This window comes from Natator depressus, chromosome 5 (genome assembly GCF_965152275.1).
Source record: "Natator depressus isolate rNatDep1 chromosome 5, rNatDep2.hap1, whole genome shotgun sequence".
Taxonomy (NCBI): domain Eukaryota; kingdom Metazoa; phylum Chordata; order Testudines; family Cheloniidae; genus Natator; species Natator depressus.
Window position 1 is genome coordinate 44,468,921 of NC_134238.1, and position 23,221 is coordinate 44,492,141.

Here is a 23,221-nt window from a genome sequence, read left to right on the forward strand (position 1 = left end):
AAGGAAATTAGGTTGGTTTGGAATAACTTGTTCTTCACAATTTTATGCTAGCTATTCCTTATAACCCTGTTATCCTGTACATGCTTACAAATTAATTGTTTAGTAATTTGTTCCAGTATTTTTTCAGGTATCTAAGTTAGGATGACTGGTCTATAATTCTCTGGGTCGTCTTTTCCTTCTTTTTAAAGATAGGTACCAGTTTTGCTCTTCTCCAGTCCCCTGGGATCTCACCCTTCCTCCATGAGTTCTCGAAGATAATTGCTAACCGTTCTGAGATTGCTTAAGTACCCTTGGATGAATTTCATCAGGCCCTGCAGACTTGAATACATCTAACTAACACATCTAATTTTCCCTTTCTCCCGTAGAATAATATTACTCTAGTTCCTCCCACTAATATCCTTCATGTAGTTGTTAGTGATGGTCATCTATTTGATGGGAACTTTATCTCATGTATTTTCATGGGCATTTCCATGGCTAGCATAGTGCTGTCAGATAGCTATTCTTGAATTAAAAAATCATGTTAAAGGTGAAATAGTTTAAAACATAGACAAGCCCTGTGAAAGGTATTTTGACTTTTCTTGGAAGATAAATTGAATCCTGTTGCAGAATATTAATAATAGATTTTAAAAGGTCTTGGTGGTCAATAAATGTAATTAAGTTAAAACTTCAGTTTAAAAGATTTAACAGAGTCAGCTGTTTTAGAGAGCTGTGAAAGTACTTTTCATGCTTTGAGGCTGGCATTTTCAGGTGCACTCCACAATGGCCTAAATTTGCTTCCATTGCAGTTAATGGGAATTGAGTTAGGTTGGCGCTGAACACTTCTGAATGTACCGTGTAATTTTGTGTTTACTAGATATCCTTTAAATCTAGATCTTTTTTTCCAAACTGAAAATTTTGCAAATGTTTTTCACAAATGCAAAGTTAATCTGTACTGTATGTTATACTTTGCTGCTGTGATGTGCCTGTCACTTTAAAAGAACAGTAGAATATAGGCTCTTGGTACCCTGAGTATGGCAGTTAAATATAGCCTGCAAGTGGTCAGTCATACCTGTTTATAGTTTTTGTTCACAGCAGTTATTTTTAATAGAAAGACAGATACTCAATCCTTTTGTGGCAGATAAAATTTCTAAAATGGTTAATTCTTTATCGTTCCTTTAAATCTACCTTTATCATTTCAGCGACCCAGCAGGGCAGTTGTACATATTATTATTGTTGCTGAATTGTCTACAGTGAAGAACAAAGAGTTCTTTTTTGAGATGTACTCAAATTTGAGCATTTTTCTGCATATCAGAGGCTTCCAAAGAGGTTAGTGGGGTGAAGAGGGAAGTACACTATAATTAATTATAAAGAATGCACAGGTGGTTAACGGCAGTGAGGCCTAATGTAAGGTAAAGAATTTTCTCAGGATTGTTTGGATAATCCTGTGCTTTGTCTGGATTCACAGTGCCCAGGACTGAAGTTTATGGTGCGTGGTAGATACCTTTTAGGCAGAGAATGAGCAACCATCTTTGCATTAATTTGTAACAAAGAGACTGGTGGGACATTGTCCCATGCAGCTGAGAACTATTAGTGAATTCCTCTGACATTAAGAAAGCTAAAAATCAATGTTGTAGAAAATTCAGACTGTAGTCCCAGACCCTAGTTTTTCTTAAGATTTGAGCAGAGAGACCACAATAATAGTTTTATAGAGGTAAAAAGAGCAATGTGACCTCCTCTGCCTTTATTTTAATCTTTAAACTACTATGCCATTATTTACTTTAGGAAAGGAGATTTTAATTGTTTGTTGATATTTCTGTATTCAGTGTGCCTGTGATGATTTGAGGAATCTGTGTACAACTTATTAAATTCAGTTTGATTTTATGAACTGTCTGTATCCTTATGTCTGTCTTTCACTGTATCATTAGTTCAAACTGTTGAGCTAAGGGAAGGTGGCTGGCACTGGGACATCTGTCTATGAATAGATTGGTTGTTAAAGATTGTCAGTTCCTAATCAGAACTTTCGTGGGAAAGAACAAAAGAGGAACTGCGTCTGAGATAAACCAGTTTTTGCCAACTTCTCTACAGAGGGCAGGAGTTTGAAGGAATGCAGTTTCCCTAGCAGAGGGAATAAATAAATGAGGTGTTTGGGCAGCCCCTTGTAATGACTGGGTGGGTCAGACAGACAAAGAGAGATTGGGGCAGGAGAGAGGAGCAAAGGGACGGGAGAGGAGACTTCTTGATTGCAGGACCTGCCAAGGCTGAAGGCAGTTGGCACTGGACAGAGACACTCCTTAAATTGACAGTTTCAGAGTAGCAGCCATGTTAGTCTGTATTCGCAAAAGGAAAAGGAGTACTTGTGGCACCTTAAATTGGAGGAGAAACTGAGAGTTGCAGGAGGGAGATCCTGGACCCCTAAGGACTCTGACCAAATCCCAAAGAATACTGAAGAGTGGTGAGGAAACTATGACAGGGAATGGTACATAGATGTTTTATTGCTTTTTACCTAGATCTGTGTATCTCTTGTGCTGTCCACAGTAAAGAAATATAGTTTTAGAAGCCCTGTGCAAGGCTTGCATCTTTTTGCTTTAACTATCATGTCTCTGAAGATATAAATTGTAAACTAGAGTGCCCACAAGGTTGGAACTCTGGGAAAGAGGGTGCTTAAGCAATTGGAGAGTCTGGGGGACCCAGCACTAGTCTGAAGGGCTGCGCAGTTGGACCGCAGGGTCTCAGCTTTTCAGATAGGTGCTAGAGAATCTGCACCGCAAGAGTGTCCCGAGAAACCTAGAGCCTGGACTCTGCTCAGGCTCAGAAAAGCTTAAAAGCACATAAGCCCAGTGTATGGGACCCAAACAAAGTGGCGTGGGGAATGTCCAGGAGTGGGAGTTTGACTGGGGCTGTGATGGTGGGGCACACAGATTATCTCAAAAAAAGGATGAAATAGTCAGAAATGCTCTATTGTTACATTACTCTATTTTCTTTTGCAATCTATTGAATCATTGATGTGCTCGCATAAATTCTTAATTACAGTCATAGTACTTGAGCAGTCAGCTTTAGAAAGGGGGGGAAAGAATGAAAACAAAGCTAGAAAGAAATGATGCCAGATAATGAGTTAATCTTTTCAGGAGCCCATGGATATGACAATAATGCAAGGAATTTATGCTGATTTTCTTTTCAAAAAAGTTATTAGCATTGTCACTTTGAGTGGATTTGAACATCTGGAGCAGAGAATTAGGCCAAAATTAAATATCTGTTGCAAAAAATGATTATAACAAAATAAACTATTGATTTTTTTTAAAATAAATACATGGCATTTGACATATTGTCAGAATCAACCTTACTACTACTATACTTTCAATCTGAGTATTTTAAAACTTCTATAAAAAATTGGATAAGGATTATCCTTCCGCGTTTTATGGAAGAGGAAACTGAGGCACAAGGAGGCTAAGTTGCTTGCCCAAAGTTACAGACTGAATTGGTGACAAAGCAAGAAGTAGAACTTGTGTGGCATGTACCCTTCTAGTGGATTATCCACATAGAGGATAGTAGCCGCCTACTACTGCTGCTGTAGCTCAAGTATTTAAAATCTGAGTTCCAACCCTGCTGATGATTCTTGTAAGAGGTCAGTCTGGGTTCATTTCTTTGTACAGTACCTAGAGCAATGAGGTCTCTGAATTTGAGACTTTGAGCTCTATTGCAGTACAAATAAATCATAATTATTACTGCCCACAACAAACCATATTAACACAGTCTAATGTTATTTACAAGTCAACAATAAGAGAACAATGAGAATACGTTTCTAAAATATAGTTCAATTCCTCATTTTTTATGTCATTGTAACTACTTCATGAAATCTTGGGCCATATCTGAAGTCCTTGCTTTGTCCTGCCCATTGAGAATTTTCAGTTGTCTACCAAAACACCACCCAAACTAAATTTATGATGTTTCTGTGTTCCCACCTAGATTAAATGATAGACTCATCTGTTTCTAATCCATTTCTGTTCCCTTAGTTTTATTTTCCAGCTAAATACAGTTATCACCTCTTTATTCCACCACTTCTGTTGATATCCTTTGATCACTTTTGAATGTCGTCTGATCCTCTTTTCCCTTTCGTTATTTTGACTGCTTACACATAGCATTTGTGGTATCCTTCATTTTCTTGTTACATTTCACCTTTATGCCATGCATCTTATTTCTGCACTTCCTTTTAGCTAAAATACCTATTGTTCTTCACTATCTGAAAGCATCCTTACAATTGAACATTTTTTTACGTTCAGCAAAACTAGCATTACTTTGTAACTGACCAATTTGTACAGTGTCATTAGATTTCATAGTAAATTCAGTACCTTTTAAATGTTTGCAATGATTTCTGAGTTTTTTGTTTGTTTTGTTTTTTTTAAATTGTTTGTGGTTGCAGTTTTGGAAAGTGGCATTCCATACTGAAAGTCCATTTTCCTCTCCCCACCGCTATTACGTTTATATTGAAACAGGTTAAATTATGTTCTTGGGATGTGAATACATTACAAATAATTGGTATTATGACAGTTTCATTACTATATAATCACTATTTTTTAAATTTAAAACAGAGTGCCTATCAAGAGTACAAATGTAAAATCCATACCAGAGTATCAGAAATGTGGGAAATGTATAGCTATGGTTGAAGGAGAATGACCTATTGTCTAATAATTAAGCATGGGAATGCAGATGCACCTGGGATTGTGGGAGGGAATGAGACTTTAGACTGGAACACGAAGAGCTATCTGCCTATTAATAGACTACTAGCTCAAATCCAAGTTGCAACTTCAGCGAGACAATGTGGACAATAAAGAGACTGCATTGTTTGAATTGGATGGAAAGGAGATGTAGCTGAGTGTCATCAATGTATCAATAGCATTGCAGCCCAAACTGCCTGACTGTTTGTCCTAGCAACCTCACACATGTAGGCTAGAAGCCTTCAGAATTTGTATTCTAGCACCATCTCTAGAGACCGCCACCAAGATGGAAGGCCCCATTGTGCTAGGCATTGTTGAGATGACTTATTTAGACCAGAAACTGTCTTACACCTTACAGTCTAAATAGACAAGACAGATAAGAGGTGTGAGTAAGGAACTATGATTAGTTCCCCATTTTACAGTTGAGGAAATGAGGCACAGAGAAGTTAAATGAGTTGCCCAAGGGCACACAGGAAGTCTGTGGCAGAGCTGGGAGTTGAACTCAAATCTCCGGAGATATTCCAGTATGTTAGCGAGAGACTCCTCTTTCCAGTCATCTGCCTATAAAAACATGTAATACAGTCATAGTCTCCATGACCTATCCTAAAATCTACAACAAAAGGGGACAAGTTAAACTGAGGATCCTAGAAAATGCTAGGGTTGCCTCTCCACAATCTTCTTAATAAATCTTCGCTGAAAAAGGAGATTAGAGACTGGCAATTGGCAAGACTGTTTAAAGAGTTGGTTTCTTGAGCACGGGCCTTCACACTTGCGCCAGCTAGGGATGGTGGCACACTGGCCTCCCAGATTGGCAGCCTGATACGGAGCTTTCCACCTCTAGGTTACTGATTTTAAAGCTGCTGAGATTGGCAGTAACCACAGTTCCTCAATATTTGATAACAGTTTAGTGGTCTCTTTGAACTAAATTAGTTGGCTTGATCTAGTCCCTATGTTGTACCAATAAATTAAAAACCAGCAGGATCTTATTAAAGGGAAAAAGGCAAAATACCACATTTATTGTGAATACAGAAAGAATCATAGTAAGCAGTTAGTTACAGCTGTAACATTCCATTCAATCTCATCTTTATTCACTCATTCATTCATACTCACACACACAGGTTCTGCAAGGTTGTTATCATAGTAAGCAGTTAGTTATAGCTATAACATTCCATTCAATCTCATATTTATTCACACATTCACACACACACACACACACACACACACACAGAGGTTCTGCAAGGTTGTCATCATAGTTACCAGCCTTAGAGTTGCTCATGCCAAGCCACTGGCCAGGTGGCCTGGACATGAGGAGGGAGCAGGGCCTTGTCAGATGCTCATCTGATGCTCCTGGAAGTTGGTTTGCAGAATCAGACCCCAAAGTTCTCACTTTTTAGAGTCTCTTTTTATAGGAATTTCTTCCTAGGCCAGTCTGTGGGAATTGCTTCATCATGCTGTTGCTGAATCAATCAGCAGATGGCACATTCCTGACGGCTCCGTGCTGCTAGATGTTATCTTGTTCTTTGGTTCTCCCATTCTTGAGGCTGTTGGGTGGATTCCAGTCTGCCCTCCGGGGGTCCTCTGGTTATTTCCACTTGACGCCTTCTTCAGCCGATGGACACTGGATTCTTAGGCTGGCACCTCCCTGATCATTCAGTTATTATCCACACCAAGCATCCATCCACATACATCCTCTATCTCTATTTTAATCACAATTGTTAATACAACAAAAGGGCGAGGAGTCTCTGGGTGCTGTTTCTGTTGTTAGAGTATTGCTTTGAGTCTCTGTGAATTGCTTTGAGAACAGACTCTGTCTTAGAATGTACTAACACAATTAGCAGCTTGCAAGTTTCACACACAGAGGGAGAGAAACAGTACCAAAACCCAAGAGACCTCTTAATTAGTAATACCCTGGAATTTAAACTATGGGGAATCAAACTCATTTGTGATTTTAATACAGAACTTCTTTAATATGATCCAACATAATCCCCCTTTTGACACTAAGATTTATAATCGTCAGTGTCACTTTCTATGTAGCCTATTCAAGAGAAGGTACTGTGAGGCAATTTGAGTTTGTGATTCCAATTCATGCCACATACACGATCCTAGTGATGTATCTTTACTACAAGGTTCTGGGGCAACAGGCAAGGTGAGGCACACCCACTTTTGAGGAGTCCATTCGATACAACCTCTAGTGTCCAATAGCTTCCCTCCCTCCCCAGCCCACTGGCTCAAGGTCCAGGGTAGCCAGAAGGATCCAGGGTAGCCAGAAGGATCCCATGTGTAATATGGGGAGTGGGTTAACCTTCAATACCTTTGCCTCCAGGGACTGTTGGTGTGCAATTTTGACAACAATTTCTCCCATTAACAAGTCTGGTTTCACAATACTGGAAACATATTGCATCCATTCATGTTGATAAGTGTCAAACAATGATCTCTTTCTTTGTTTTAACAAATGCATCAAACCCTTAATATTTCCCAATATGACGCAGAACATTTTGTGTTCCAAAGTAGCTCGTGCAAGTATCTGCATTTCAGTGCATCCCAGAGCTATGGCTGTGTAGTTTCCTATTTCTAATATATTTTTTTTTTTAATGGATAAGCCATGTGGTAGTATTAAGCCATTACTAAAGATTCCATCGGCCTTTTAGGTTACCCAGACCAATTTGGACCAAGTCTACGTTGGCATGTACTTGTTTTTGTATCAGGCTGTCCTGTAGCTGGGACAGAGAGCTTAATTTATTTTTAAGTTCCTGCAGGTCTTCAGTATCTTCTTTTTTTTTTTTTTAAACACACAACAGTGCTAGCAACAAGACAAAACACAAGACAAAACATAGAACACAAAACACAATTTCTATTGTGACAGTAGATTCATGGTATTGGGTTACTTTTCAGCTGGCATCAGCTTTTCCTGATTTTTCTGAAAGACAAAAAGAACATGTTTCTACCCCTTTTGGGGTGGCAGATTATTGCTTAAAATATTTCTTTTACAAATACCCTTGCTGATTGCAGGCAAAACAGAGGAATTGCCCCCACATTTTCCTGTTTTTGTTCTATAGGTGGGCCAGGTTTCAATGGCTTTTATCTTTTAAGGGTTATGGGGAAATTATCCCACTGTTTAGTCATTAAATCCCTGAGTTTTCCTTCTTATACAGCAGACCAAGTTTATAATGTTTTTCCTGCTGTGTTAAGCTTTAAGTTTTATTTACAGGTAATAACTGAGAAGCATCATTACCATACGACCTTAAAGGGTTTTTCCAAAAATCATACACACTATACGTTGTTACAGGGATACTTATTATCATTAAATTTATTAAAATTATCTTGTTATCCCATGCCTTTTATTTAGGCAATTTGTTTGCTGACCAGGTGTGTCCTTTATCTGCAGCTCCTTTGTGCTGCTAGTTCTTTCCTTCCTTTATCATTTAGGTAATTTGCATTTTCACAGAAGCTTCCTGCTTTTGGATTTAAAGCCATCAGCAGCTCACTAAAAGGGACACCATCAACTTTCACCAGAGTTTTGATTACTTTTAACTTCTGCTTCCAAAACACACAGCAATCTGAAAAAGAAAACCCAACCTATTGTGGCTCCCTTTGGAGCCCTAATAGCATTTTAATTAAGTAGCATGGTATGTTTGCATTTCTTTTGCCCCTTCTACAATATACCCTGCACATGTTCTGGGGCAAATGCACATTCCTTCCATAGTTTAACTTCTATAACATTATCCAGATCCATTTTTACATAAGGTGTCACTATTTCTTTTTTTGCTTACAGAGGTTTCATGTACCTTTATCAAAGTGACAGTCTGATTACTCAGAGCCATTTTAAGACTCAGTGTTTCTAACATTGCTTCTTTTTGTTTTGTGCACCTCACCCCTGCTGTTGCTTCAGAGAGGCACTGTTTTTTTTTAATTTTTTTTTTCTACAACTCTCATCTGTTATTTTGTTACAAAAACAAACAAACAAACAAAAAGAATCGAGAGAATTTTTTTTTTATATTCTCCTGATTTTGACTGCCCAGCTGCAGCCACAACTTAAAAACATTTTAAATTTTGTAAAGCATTGAGTTACCTTTTAAGGGTTAAATGCCAAATCCCAAAGCCAAACAACACTAATTACCTGTGTCTAGCAAAAAGGTCTGTCAGTTTTGCAACTTTGAATTAAAGAGTCAAATGGATTTTTAGTGGCATTATTTAAAACAAAACCAACTGGTCCTTAGAACTTTACATATTTACACACACAGAGATAGATACATACACATTTTCTTTTCTTTAACATCCCTTCCACGTTGCTCTGTTTTTTTACATCTTACATTCCCTTTATACATTTGAGGCAGTTAAGTTCCAATAGAACCCCCTTATGTTCTTTTAGCAAATTTGACTAAATTGTCCAGTCAAATGATTTTAATCAGTTTCTTTTGCCTGGCTAATTTACAGACATTCCTTTGGAAAAGGGCCCATTTTTCTTTCAGAATGGCTGCAAAGAAACCAAGAATGCTCTTTCTCTAACACTTTTCCTTTTTAACATTTTCACAAAGTTTAGCTGCTTAATTCCCTCCAGCCTCTGCAGAGTTAACTTTTTTTTTTTTTACTCTTTCTCTTTGTAATTATGCCTGGGGGTGCCATACATAGGACCTTCTCCCCCTTTACCTGCCTCCCTCCAGCCTCTGCAGAGTTAACTTTTTCACTCTTTTTGTATTCCTGGAGTGCCTCTTTCACTATTTTCAGCTGGCTTTGGGTATTTGTAGCCAGCACCTTCCAATTGTCTGCTCCCTTTTCCGTTTGTGCCTTTTCCTCTTTACATGAAGACAAGCGGAGGGAAGAATCCTTACATGCCTCCCACAACAACCAAATTGCTGCTGCATCTCTTTTGGCAGCACTAGAAGGTTTGTATATGAGGATATACTGAGCCAATCTATCCTCTAGGTCCGAAATAGTGCAGAGATCAGCTAGGGCTTGTTTAGTCCAAGGACTGTGCCCAAATTTTTGAAGGTTTTGTTTAAAAGGTGTAATTTCTTTAACAAAAGGTGAGGTTGGAGTTCCTTCTGACTCCATTCCTCCCTCTGGTACTGGCTTACCCTGTTTTCTTTTAAACATCTTAACATGGATATTTCAATCTCTTTGTCACTGCTGGTATTACTTAGCAAGTGACAGCCTAGATTCTGAAATCATAGCTTAATCTATGCGTTTTTCCCCTGCTACCTTCCCGGAGGCCAGCAGGTCCCCTGCTACCTTCCCGGAGGCCAGCAGGTCTGGTTAACCTATTTCTCCCTGCTACCTTCTCGGAGGCCAGCCGGTCCGGTTAACCTGTTCTTCCCTGCTACCTTCTCGGAGGCCAGCAGGTCCCCTGCTACCTTCCCGGAGGCCAGCAGGTCTGGTTAACCTATTTCTCCCTGCTACCTTCTCGGAGGCCAGCCGGTCCGGTTAACCTGTTCTTCCCTGCTACCTTCTCGGAGGCCAGCAGGTCCCCTGCTACCTTCTCGGAGGCCAGCAGGTCTGGTTTAATCTGTTTTCCCTGCTACCTTCTCGGAGGCCAGCAGGTCTAGTTTAATCTGTTCTTCCCTGCTACCTTCTCGGAGGCCAGCAGGTCCCCTGCTACCTTCTCGGAGGCCAGCAGGTCTGGTTTAATCTGTTTTTCCTGCTACCTTCTCGGAGGCCAGCAGGTCCCCTGCTACCTTCTCGGAGGCCAGCAGGTCTGGTTAACCTAATAGAAATGCCTAGCTCACTAGAGCTGGCGGTGTGCACACCAATATTTACAATAACTGAGGTTTTTTACCAATATTCCCCCTTTCGCAATTCTCCACCAAAATGTTGTACCAATAAATTAAAAACCAGCAGGATCTTATTAAAGGGAAAAAGGCAAAATACCACATTTATTGTGAATACAGAAAGAATCATAGTAAGCAGTTAGTTACAGCTGTAACATTCCATTCAATCTCATCTTTATTCACTCATTCATTCATACTCACACACACAGGTTCTGCAAGGTTGTTATCATAGTAAGCAGTTAGTTATAGCTATAACATTCCATTCAATCTCATATTTATTCACACATTCACACACACACACACACACACACACACACACAGAGGTTCTGCAAGGTTGTCATCATAGTTACCAGCCTTAGAGTTGCTCATGCCAAGCCACTGGCCAGGTGGCCTGGACATGAGGAGGGAGCAGGGCCTTGTCAGATGCTCATCTGATGCTCCTGGAAGTTGGTTTGCAGAATCAGACCCCAAAGTTCTCACTTTTTAGAGTCTCTTTTTATAGGAATTTCTTCCTAGGCCAGTCTGTGGGAATTGCTTCATCATGCTGTTGCTGAATCAATCAGCAGATGGCACATTCCTGACGGCTCCGTGCTGCTAGATGTTATCTTGTTCTTTGGTTCTCCCATTCTTGAGGCTGTTGGGTGGATTCCAGTCTGCCCTCCGGGGGGTCCTCTGGTTATTTCCACTTGACGCCTTCTTCAGCCGATGGACACTGGATTCTTAGGCTGGCACCTCCCTGATCATTCAGTTATTATCCACACCAAGCATCCATCCACATACATCCTCTATCTCTATTTTAATCACAATTGTTAATACAACAAAAGGGCGAGGAGTCTCTGGGTGCTGTTTCTGTTGTTAGAGTATTGCTTTGAGTCTCTGTGAATTGCTTTGAGAACAGACTCTGTCTTAGAATGTACTAACACAATTAGCAGCTTGCAAGTTTCACACACAGAGGGAGAGAAACAGTACCAAAACCCAAGAGACCTCTTAATTAGTAATACCCTGGAATTTAAACTATGGGGAATCAAACTCATTTGTGATTTTAATACAGAACTTCTTTAATATGATCCAACACCTAGTGGTCATGTATCCATATAACAAAAAACACTAGATCTCAGCAGAGAGAGGCCCAGACTTTAATGGACATGGAGATTGAACTGTCCTCTGACCTGTTGTAGTGATGCTTCCAGAGCACTGGCAAGACGCTCTGAGGAAACCTAGCATTACTGCAGCTGGTTTGAATGCAGTCAGTAGGTAGGTTGAGAATTTTACTCTTCAGGTTAGTTAAGCCAGACCCTTTCACTAAATTTACTTTCAAACTTTTATGAAAGAGATGGGGGGATGGGAAGGTATGTGTAAGGATGCAAGTAACAGAAAAATGAAAGGAAAATAAACCGAAGCAAGCATTGAAATGGCATACAAGAACGTGGAGAGGGACATTTTTATGATTTAGGGCTTTTTGGTGGTGGATGTGACAAATGTATTTTGCTGTTGAACTCAAAACACATCATAAACCTCAGTAGTATTTTCTTAAATCATATTTTTTCCCCTTGTCTCCTATAGGAATAGATAATTGCTACCTCCTTAGGGAGCCTGCCTCTGTTCAGATCAGGAGGCAAAAGATCACGGTCACTCATTCTGAGATACAACTGGAACTCTCTCCATTGCAAGCAGTTTTTTCTCCTTTCTCCTTCAAAAGATATATTAACCCCAAACCTTCTCAAGCTCTGTTAGTCTTCTGTTTTCTTAGATTCTACTGTTTAGAGACAGTTCTGAGTGGTTTTACAATTTTGTCACTTCAGACTGGACTGGCTGATCTCTGCCACTGTTGTCTTCAGGAACATTATTTTAGATATTGTGTGATGTTGGGGCTCCTCGTTTTCCCCGCATACTGCTGGTCACAGTCTCTAAGATGGTGATCTATTTGTATCTTGTATCAGGGGGTAGCCATGTTAGTCTGTATCCACAAAAACAACATGGAGTCCAGTGGCACCTTAAAGACTAACAGATTTATTTGAGCATAAGCTTTCGTGGGTAAAAACCTCACTTCTTCAGATGCATGGAGCTACTCCAGAGGTAAGAAGCAGGAATGAAGACACAATCGAGATGATGCAGCTGCCTTTTATATTTTTTTGTCATGAGGTCTGTACTTCCTGTGTCTCAAACACAAGCTTCACAGCACTTGGAAAAGCCTTAGAGTTCTTTGTCTCTGGGCATGCCCCTGAAAACCTCACTTCTTCAGATGCTATGTCTGCATCTGTAACTTTCACTCCATGCATCTGAAGAAGTGAGGTTTTTACCCACGAAAGCTTATGCTCAAATTAATCTATTTGTATCTTGACTGTGATTAAGGGGATGCGTGGAAGACACAGATTTTTTTCAGGCCTTGGCCTCACATAAATTTGCTGTGATTTAAGTAAAGTTATGATTTTTAAAGCACTTTGTTAAACAGATGGAAACCTCTGTGTGATACTCTTTAAACCTGGTTTTTATTGGTTGTGTTGGAAAAAGTACAGGTGCAAACTAAACAAATATAACCAGCGGTATAAGTGTCCTCCCCACAGGGGTTTACACTGCTTTAACTAACTAGCTTTTTAAACCAGTTTTACTTATATCAGTGCAGCTTCTCCACGTAGACAAGGCTTGTGTGTAGACAACTATAATCTTTTTGTTTTCCTCTTTTGGTACATGTAGCCAAATCCTTTGGGCAATGATGCCATGTCTGTATATGGATTGGTGAATGGAAGGAATATGAAAACACCATGCATTAGAGTAAGCAATTTTACCCTTAAAATAAATATTATGTATCTATCAATAGTCCTTAAGCAACTAATTTGTACAGCAAATAAGTCCATGAATAGCACTTCTGTCATTCACTCAGAATAGGGTCTGGGAAAGAGAATTTCTTGATCTCTTCCATAATATGTGGCAATAAAAACAGCAAATGTGCATTTATCATAAAAACCTTTCTTAAAATTAAAATAGGAAACAAATGGAAATTCCATTAACATTGTATTGAACCAGTAAAATACTTTTAATTTGCAGATATCCTTTTGACTGAATACTGTAACGTGTTTATTTTGCAAAACTGGGTAGAGTCCTTGAACCAAAGCTGTTTGGTACAGTGTAAACACATTACTTAACCAAAACACTTCAACTAAGGAAGTGTGCCCTTTTAGTGTGTATTTCTTGCTTTCCCTTAGGAATTTAGTGCTGTAGGTAAGTGGTAAGAATTTGCAAAGGCCATAAATTCACTAAGCAAGTACTAAAGAGGCTTCAAGGGATTTTTCCTTTCTTCATCATCTTTAAAGTAGTTTCCTTTATCTTATTACTGTAGATCAGTATCACTCAGACATCAGTGGTTCAGGAACCAAATTAGCAATCAGCATTACCCAAGAGCCATTCATTATTTCATTTACTATTATATTCTCACAGCAAAATGACTGACCAAGTTGTGACACTGTATGAAATATGGAGAGTTTTCAGAGTAGCAGCTGTGTTGTTCTGAATCCGTAAAAAGAAAAGGAGTACTTGTGGCACGTTAGAGACTAACAAATTTATTAGAGTATAAGCTTTCGTGAGCTACAGCTCACTTCATCAGATGCATACAGTGGAAAATATAGTGGGGAGATTTTATATACACAGAGAACATGAAACAGTGGGTGTTACCATACAGACTGTAACAAGAGTGATCAGGAAAGGTGAGCTATTACCAGCAGGTGAGTGGGGGGGGACCTTTTGTAGTGATAATCAAGGTGGGCCACACTATCAGAGGCTCATTCACCTGCGCATCTACCAATGTGATATATGCCATCATGTGCCAGCAATGCCCCTCTGCCATGTACATTGGCCAAACTGGACAGTCTCTATGTAAAAGAATAAATGGACACAAATCAGTGTCTTCAACAAAAAAAACTTCAAAACCAGACTCCGAGAGACTGCTGAATTGGAATTAATTTGCAAACTGGATACAATTAACTTAGGCTTGAATAAAGACTGGGAGTGGATGTGTCATTACACAAAGTAAAACTATTTCCCCTTTTTTATTTCCCCTCCTACTGTTCTTGTCAACTGCTGGAAATGGCCCACCTTGATTATCACTACAAAAGTATCCGTCCCATCCCCCTCCTGCTGGTAATAGCTCACCTTTCCTGATCACTCTTGTTACAGTCTGTGTAGTAACATTGTTTCATGTTCTCTGTGTATATAAAATCTCCCCACTATATTTTCCACAGTATGCATCCGATGAAGTGAGCTGTAGCTCACGAAAGCTTATGCTGTAATAAATTTGTTAGTCTCTAAGGTGCCACAAGTACTCCTTTTCTTTTTACAAAATATGGAGACACTCTATGATACTGTTAACACCAATATTATAATATTGCAAGGAATCTGACCAGATATGCCATGTAAGGTATCTATGAAAATGTTATAATTTGACAAATATGATGATCTTATTTATATGTTTGCATCACCTTTAGATTGTGAGTTATAGATATATTTGGTATATTTGTATTTTCAATCTTGTGCTGTGTTTCTGGGTGACATCTCCAGACAGAATGGCATCAGCACTAAGCCGGCTTGATGGCCCATTAAGGGACATCAGCTGTACAATAAACCCATTGATAATGTCAGGGACTACACCTGATGAGTCAGCAAGACATTTAGGGGCATGCCTAGGGACAAAGAACTCTGAGGCTTTTTCATGTGCTGTGAAGCTTGTGTTTGAGACACAGGAAGTACAGACCTCATGGCAAAAGAATATAAAAGGCAGCTGCATCATCTCAATTTTGTCTTCATTCCTGCTTCTTACCTTTCGTAGCTTTTCTACAAACCGAAGCTCTGAATAAAAGACTGAATGACCCATCCAAGCTTTGGATGTGTTCCAGAGGGACTTTCAAGCCAGCAAACTCACCAGTACTGCTAAGAACTTGATATATGGACTTTGAAGTCTCTGTATGTATCTGATTGCTTTACCGTTTAACAACTCTTCTTATTCTTTCTTTATAATAAACCTTTAGTTTTAGACAAGGATTGGCTAGCAGTGCGGTATTTTGGGTAAGATCCAGACCAATATTGACCTGGTACATGGCTGACCCTCTGGGGTCAAAAGAACATTTTGTATAGTGAGCAGAGTTTTTAAATAACTTCTCACTGTACTGGACCTAAGTGCTGATTGGGAGCCAGAGAACTGGAATGCAATAAAGGGGCTGTGTGATTTCTTTATTCGGCTTCTTGTTAACCCAGCTAATGGGTCAAATAGTGAACTGGCATACGTTGGTTTATTTACTTCAGCTGAAGTCAGTGGAATTATGCCAGTTTACATCAGGTAAGGATTTGGCCCCACACCTTTAAATCAGTAAACAAAATCATGCAAACAACCTTTTCGTTAAGAGTCAGTCACAATCTGACCCTTGCATGGGTAGCCATGCAAGGGCCTCCCTATCCCTTATTTTTCTAAATAGGGACTGGTGACATTGGCAACCCTTGCTCACGCTTGAATTTGCACCAAGTGAGTATCTTCCACATTGTGTGCTGGCCCCCATGTAATAAAACAATTTAATCCTAAATATGCAGCTTTGTTTTTCACAATGGACACACTGAATTATAATGATAATTCCTTGCTTATATATATATGAAGATAATTCTTTCCACAAAGCAGCCCAAATTGTGTTCCAAACTATATACATAGAGAAAATAGTTTTCAGGTATCTACTGGATCAGTGTTCATGTCGCACTCTCCATCAGAGCCCAGCCTGGGCCGGAAAAGTTAATGATCCAACCAACAGACCAAATTCAGTGATGAATCCTGGTCACGTGCCACCTGAGGCACATTGCATATACCCTGTGAAGAAGACTGCTACTAGTTGCCATAACTGGTTGGGGTGAAGGATCGCAGCCAAGTGGACAAATAGTACAGAGCCTGATGCATAATGTGAAGAGGGAAAATTTTGGCCAAGAAAATCAGTAATAAAGCCTTACTCTTAAAATAAGTGCCATGTGATTTTAAATATCTATGCACAGATGACAGGACCTAGTTTTTTTATGGTCTCTGAAAGGCCACACCAGTAAAATATATGGAGTTGACATTTCCTGTTGAAAGCTGTCCCAGGTATCTCAAACAGATAGGGTTTCCACCAAGTTAACCGTAGTGTAATACACCGTACATTGACTTTGCTAATCTGTGCTTGGTTTGCCTGTCTTTGAAAGATTATAGTGAAAACTAATCATGTATTCTCTGATTTTTCTTTAAGAAAATTGGAGCTTTCAAAGCTTATTTTGTCTTACTGTTTTGAGGGCAGTCAGTTCTCACTGTGAATTGCGTCTGACTGTAAGGTAATAGAACAAATATATGTTCTGTTTCTAAATAAAGCTGTATATTAGGACGTCATACAAAATGCTTTAAATTTATTATAGCTCTTGCATGAAGCTTTGTAAAAAGTTTTGTTAAACTGGCAACATGTTCAACGAAAACAGATTTAAAAATATCAAATACATTTGGAAGCCTGAACGTTACTTTTAAACTGAAGGCACAGTTCTCTTTTAATTTGTGTGAAACGCTGCAAGCCTTGACAATTTATGCTGCATATGTATTATGGGTAGAACCTAACGTATATCCAAATGTCTAGTTTGCCAGAAAATGGACGTGGACTACGATATAAAACTAATTGGAGAGACAAGGTGGGTGAGATAATATCTTATATTGGGCTAACTTCTGTTGGTGAGGTTTCAACAGAAGTTGTTTCAATAAAAGATATTGCCTGACAGGGCTACAACAACATTGCACACATTAAACTAATTGATCACTTGTGTATAAGGATTTTGGAGTAAAAATGACTTAAACTACATTTGATGCAGTGAATAAGTTTGAAGCCAAGAACTGATTCACTGTTTCAGATATTTGGCTAGTTCTGTGAAAATTTGAAACAATCTGAAGGGAAAATGAATAAAAAATGTTTTTTCTAGTTAGTAAGGAGAATCCTTGCCTCCTTGACTGAGACAAGGTGTCTGCACAGTGGCTTTAGCAGCCTGTTTTGCATTGAAGCCTGCATTTGAACAGCACCAGAAAATAACCAACAGCTAAAAAATAGATCAGCTGTAGAGATTAATTTTGGACTAAGTGCAGCGATATTAAATGTGCCTTAAGATTTAGAGGGAAGACCTGTCTTTATTGATTATAGTGTTGAGATGAATAATACTATTTCTCAGTTGTACCCTGTCCATCAATCTGCATATCTAGCTTGTTGTCTGCTTAATTATCATCTGAAATATCAGTATATACTCTGGGCATACAGGGTTTTTTTTTTTTTCATTCTTTGATAAACAGAGAAAAATAGTAGCTATGGAAGCCAAGATTTTCAAAACAGGGTGCCTAAAGCTAGGCATCTAAATAAAGGGAGAGCAAGTCTCCTTTTTTTCTTTTAAAAGCTGGAAAAATTACACATGTATTTATTTTGTGTTCGTAGTAGAAGTGTGTAAGTACTAATACAATTCAGAATTACTAAATTGCATAGATGCTGAGAACTAAGAACAACATATGGCAGCATGTCAACCACATAGACTTTCTGCAGTCTTTAAACTTGTGAGCAGGCAATACAAAAATACTCCAATGAGTGAATTAATCCCCTGTATATCAAATTGCTTAAATATCCCAGAGGAACAAATACCTTCAGTGTACCCATCAGGACATAAACAATATTAAAGGTGGTTGTTCATGGTTTTTAGTGCCATTAGATTTGTTAGTCTTTCACTCATGCTGTACTTAATGTCAACATTTTAAATATTTTTAAGAGAAAATATGAATTATTTATTCACTTCACCAAAGGATGATATATATTGCAAGTTGAAATCCTAAACCACTGTATTTGCTGGATAGTGTGAACCAAGGGTTTCTTATAGCATGAGGCTGCTTTACCTTAAAATACCATACTTACAGCACAGCCACAGAGGAGCATGCCTTTCTGGGTCAGCTTGTTGTTTTCAGAGAAGTGGAAGAAGTCATAGAAGCTGCAACCTATATGTGAGTTCTTATTTACAGGATATTCACTGTGGAGAAGATCTTCTATCCTACACATGGCCAACTACATTCAGTTAACATAATGGAAGTGGCCTCTCTTATTTGCCATCCAAGGGACATGTTTTCAATATCGCTTCCTTAATACATTCCTCAGTAATTGTGGATCCATCAATTTACAAACATAATGGTACTCATTTTCATAATGGGTAGTTGTGTTTGTATGTATTGCATCAGAGGAACCCTATGGGAAATTTGGTCCATAATGCTGAATGTGTATCTTTGCATATCCAAGGTCACTCAGTCTGCTAGGATACCTAAAGACTAGCCTGTAAACATCTACATTTTTTCATTTTATTAGTGATCATGTGCAAACCAGTAACAGAATTTAGTTTTTACTGTACTTCTGGAATGCAAGAATGTGGCCTTTCTTGAGGGGTCATTAACATAAACATGATTTCTTAGGCCTCTGTGATACTCTTACAACAGAAAATACTGTTCCACTTCCATTCGAACTAGAATTTATAAGACTGGGATAAAAGACATTGATGCCTGCTGGCACTTCAGTAGACAAGCTGCTATAGGTGCTGTGGGAATGCTCTGTGGTTAAAGGATTTGGGGGAGGTGGTGTGTTCTAGTGTTCCCTTTGTCCTCCAAGTGACAGTTATGAAAACTGCTCATATAGGTGGCAATTCCAAGGTTTCTGGCTTCAGACTAAAAAGAATACTGGCTTGTGTATGCCCTCTCTAATGTCTAAAAAGCTAATGCTGGAGAAATGGAAGGCATCAACATGTCCGTTCAGAGAAAACTTAGCTTAGGAACTTTTTGTCATTTGGCAGCCTATGAAATGGTTGTAAGCACAAGTTGTAACACTCAAATATTTTGAAAGCATATGGTCTTCATTCCTTGATATGTATGATGAATGATCTGTTAAAATAAACTCTAAAGGTCTGCTTCACACTTCCATTCTGCATGCCCTTCATACACCCAATATTTCCATTCCTTCCTTTCCTTCTTTTGTTCTCTTTCTCTGATAAGTCTTTCCTCCCAGAGGCCATGAAAACCTCTAATCTTAGGTAGAAGAAGTGGCAGGATGTGGCTTTCCCTAATCATTTAGCTGAAATTAAGTTACCTGTATTTTTCATCACACTAGCCAATATTTGGCTGATACTTTAATGAAGGTTGTTTAAGTCTCAGAGGAGCTGAAGAAAATGGAAGAAATCTTGTACAAACAGGTCCCATTATCAATTCATAAATTCAGAACTAATTAGAAAAACAGTCAGAATAGTGAAGTGTGCAAATTAGCCTATTTCCAGTAAGATTGATTTAGACGACAGATTTCAGAGTAGCAGCCGTGTTAGTCTGTATCCCCACTCTGAACTCTAGGGTACAGATGTGGGGACCTGCATGAAAACCCCCCAAGCTTACTTTTACCAGCTTAGGTTAAAACTTCCCCAAGGTACAAACTATTTTACCCTTTTGCCCTTGGACTTCCACTGCCACCACCAAACGTTTATCTGGGTTTATTGGGAAAGCGTTGTTTGGAAACGTCTTTCCCCCCAAAATCCTCCCAACCCTTGCATCCCACTTCCTGGGGAAGCTTTGGTAAAAATCCTCACCAGTTTGCATAGGTGACTACAGACCCAAACCCTTGGATCTTAGAACAATGAAAAAAGCATTCAGTTCTTGAAAAGAAACATTTTAATAGAAGAAACAGTAAAAAGAATCACCTCTGTAAAATCAGGATGGTAAATACCTTACAGGGTAATTTCTTTTTTAGACAGCAGAATAACCAAGATCTTACTGATTTTTATGTATTACTACAAGAGGCTACTCATATAGATGTTCATTTCTTGAATGAATCACTATGCCAAATACACGGAAACAGGTTTTCTTTCCATATAAGTTGCACAATTTTCTGTTCAAATTATGAAAGTAAAATTGTGGCATCTAAGCATCTCAGTAGGGCTATCCACAGAGTGAGGTGCCACTCAACATGAGTAATGTTGGCCAAATCTGTTCCTTGGTTAGTTAGTATTTGAATGCAAGGTCTGTGATGAGGTGGGCACAATAAATATTGATTTTTAATATGAAATGTTTTATATAACAATAATTTGCTTTATTTTTAAAACCATTTTCAGATACAGATTTTGGAAACCAGTTATTAAAGAAAGTATATCTCTGTAATTTCCACGTGCAGTCGTTCAAAATCTTTTGGATCTGACAATTAATAGAATGGAAAAACATTGTATGTTTGTCCTTCTTTGTTTCTCTCACATTATTCCTGGGTATCACTGGAGTAGGATTTAGTTCAACAAGCATGTATGTTTTGTAGATTTTATTGATCAAGTAGTTCCTATCTGAAGCATTGCAAAATAAGGAATATTTGTTTTAAAGATACATGGCATTAGGCCATTATTACAACAGCAAGAAATGTGAAGGTAGCATTGTGTGTACATGCAGTTTGTGTTCCATACACAAGTGTATGTGAATCTCACTCAGTAACAGCAATTCTCAAACATGTATGGCTGTTGAGGGGTATAGGGCATGTAACTATTGCTATCTCACTGAGAAAAAGGTGTGGGTTTTTTTTTTTTTTTTTTCAGTAACATCTGGACACTTTTGATCTTTTTTGCCTCATCAACTTTCTTGGTTCCTCGCCTTGACCTCTTTTTTTCATCCTTAGAATCTACTACTTTGAGTCTTATCAGTCAGCTGCCTACACTTCTTAGATCACAAGATACATTGTACCAGCTGCTACGATACTTCAAAGTAGGGGTGCACTAACTGGGGTAAATGGTTTCTGGTTTTCTTCTATATTTCAATCTGATTAAATACATCATCAGTGGGTTGCCTGTTATACCGGTACTTTCTCTTGCTGGAAATTAGTGCAGGCTTATCCAGTCCAAGATTGCTTTAAAGAGTCCCCTTAGTCTGCCTCAGTCTGTGTGAATCTATGAATCATTTTATGAAAATATTGGATTGAGTTTCAGGTTTCTAGACCCTGCTGGTGCATTAAGTCCTTTGTGGTATTGGCAGGGGAGAAGGGGGGAATCTTTGTTTAGCCGGAAAAATGCGAAAAGCGTCAAATCCAGATGTTCTGAGAGACTCCAGACAGGTTTTTGGTAAGTTTCAGGGGGACAAAATGAAAAAGGCCAATCGAACTACTGCATACATGACTTTCATTTAGCCTTTTAGTCATGAGGGCAATCGGAAGACAAGGTGATAAGGAATTGATGGAACATATTATTTGCATGCATGCTCTCTTCCATACAGATATACACACACACAATGTACGTTGGGTTTGTAGGTTATGAATAAATTGTTTGTGAGAAAATGTTACCTTGCTTTCAAAGCAGAATTATGAACTATGTTAACAAATAGTGCTTTAACTTAATCTTAGTGCAATCTTGTCTGCCTGGTTTGTAGTATAATACTTGAGTGTTTTGTCATTCAGAATTAGTACAGACTGACCTGAGACACACCTCTGTCTACAAGGTTTTGGCTTCAGTCTGAACAAGTTTGAGCAACCTTCTTAAAAGGAAACAACTATTTGAAGAATAAGCTTTCGTGAGCTACAGCTCACTTCTTCGGATGCTGTAGCTCACAAAAGCTTATGCTCAAATAAATTTGTTAGTCTCTACGGTGCAACAAGTACTCCTTTTCTTTTTGCGAATACAGACTAACACGGTTACTACTCTGAAACCTATTTGAAGAATGTCAGAAAAGAGTAAAAGTACAGACTGGACTAGGGAAGTGAGGCTCTTGTGTGAAGAATAAAGCATGAACCATTGGATGAGCCCATGTCTGTCTGTTTCGCTCTTTCCTTTTTATTGTGGTGTTCTGTTAATGGTTATATTCATATCCTCAGCATTTATTCAAAAGGGGCTTCATTGTAATTAGTTTGGTGCTTGGGAAACAAATGTATTAACTCTTTGAGCTCAGGAATTGAATTTTCTTAGCTCAAAGTTAATGAACATTATGTTTTCTCTGTGTGATGCTTTTGCCATGAACAGAAAAGGAACGGAGTCTTAGAACTTAGTAAGTAATCTAGCTAGATATGCGTTAGATTCTGATTCCTTTAAATGGCTGAGAAAATAATCTGTGCTGAATGGGATGTAGATTCCTGTTTTTGTGTCTTTGTCATTTAAGGTTTTGCCTAGAGGGATTCTCTGTGTTTTGAATCTGATTACCCTGTATTTCCCATCCTGATGTTACAGAGGTAATTCTTTTACTTTTTCTTCAATTAAAATTCTTTTAAGAACCTGATTGCTTTTTCATTGTTCTTAAGATCCAAGGGTTTGGGTCTGTGTTCACCTATGCAAATTGGTGAGGATTTTTATCAAGCCTTCCCCAGGAAAGGGGGTGTAGGGTTTGGGAGGGTTTTGGGGGGAAAGACGTTTCCAAGCGGGCTCTTTCCCTGTTATATATTTGTTAGACGCTTGGTGGTGGCAGCAATAAAGTCCAAGGGCAAAAGGTAAAAGTTTGTACCTTGGGGAAGTTTTAACCTAAGCTGGTAAAAATTAGCTTAGGGGGTTTTTCATGCAGGTCCCCACATCTGGACCCTAGAGTTCAGAGTGGGGAAGGAACCTTGACAACATACATGCATGTTCATTGGGAGCAGCCAGCCTGAAAAGATTTAACAGCTCTTTCCCCTTTTTTAAAGGAAATTGCTGTAGGGCAGCTCTACTCTCTCATCATTACTGTGCAACTTTTATTCACTGGAGCACATTTAGGGACAGAATCTCCTGCCC

General features: G+C 38.8%; 1 protein-coding gene across 7 annotated transcripts in view; it reads left to right on the plus strand.

Moving 5' to 3' along the window:
* The window catches only part of LHFPL2 (LHFPL tetraspan subfamily member 2), a 200,106-nt gene that overhangs the window by 44,816 nt on the left and 132,069 nt on the right, over window positions 1-23,221 (plus strand). For 2 of the 7 annotated variants that reach the window (XM_074952678.1, XM_074952681.1), the window contains exon 1: window positions 2,173-2,455. The exons of 4 other annotated variants lie outside the window; for them this stretch is intronic. The gene's annotated coding sequence lies outside the window, so the exon portion shown is untranslated. Of the gene's footprint in view, window positions 1-2,172; window positions 2,456-15,303; window positions 15,410-23,221 lie in introns of those variants that run through there. One more of the 7 variants, XM_074952677.1, reaches the window with a different exon arrangement.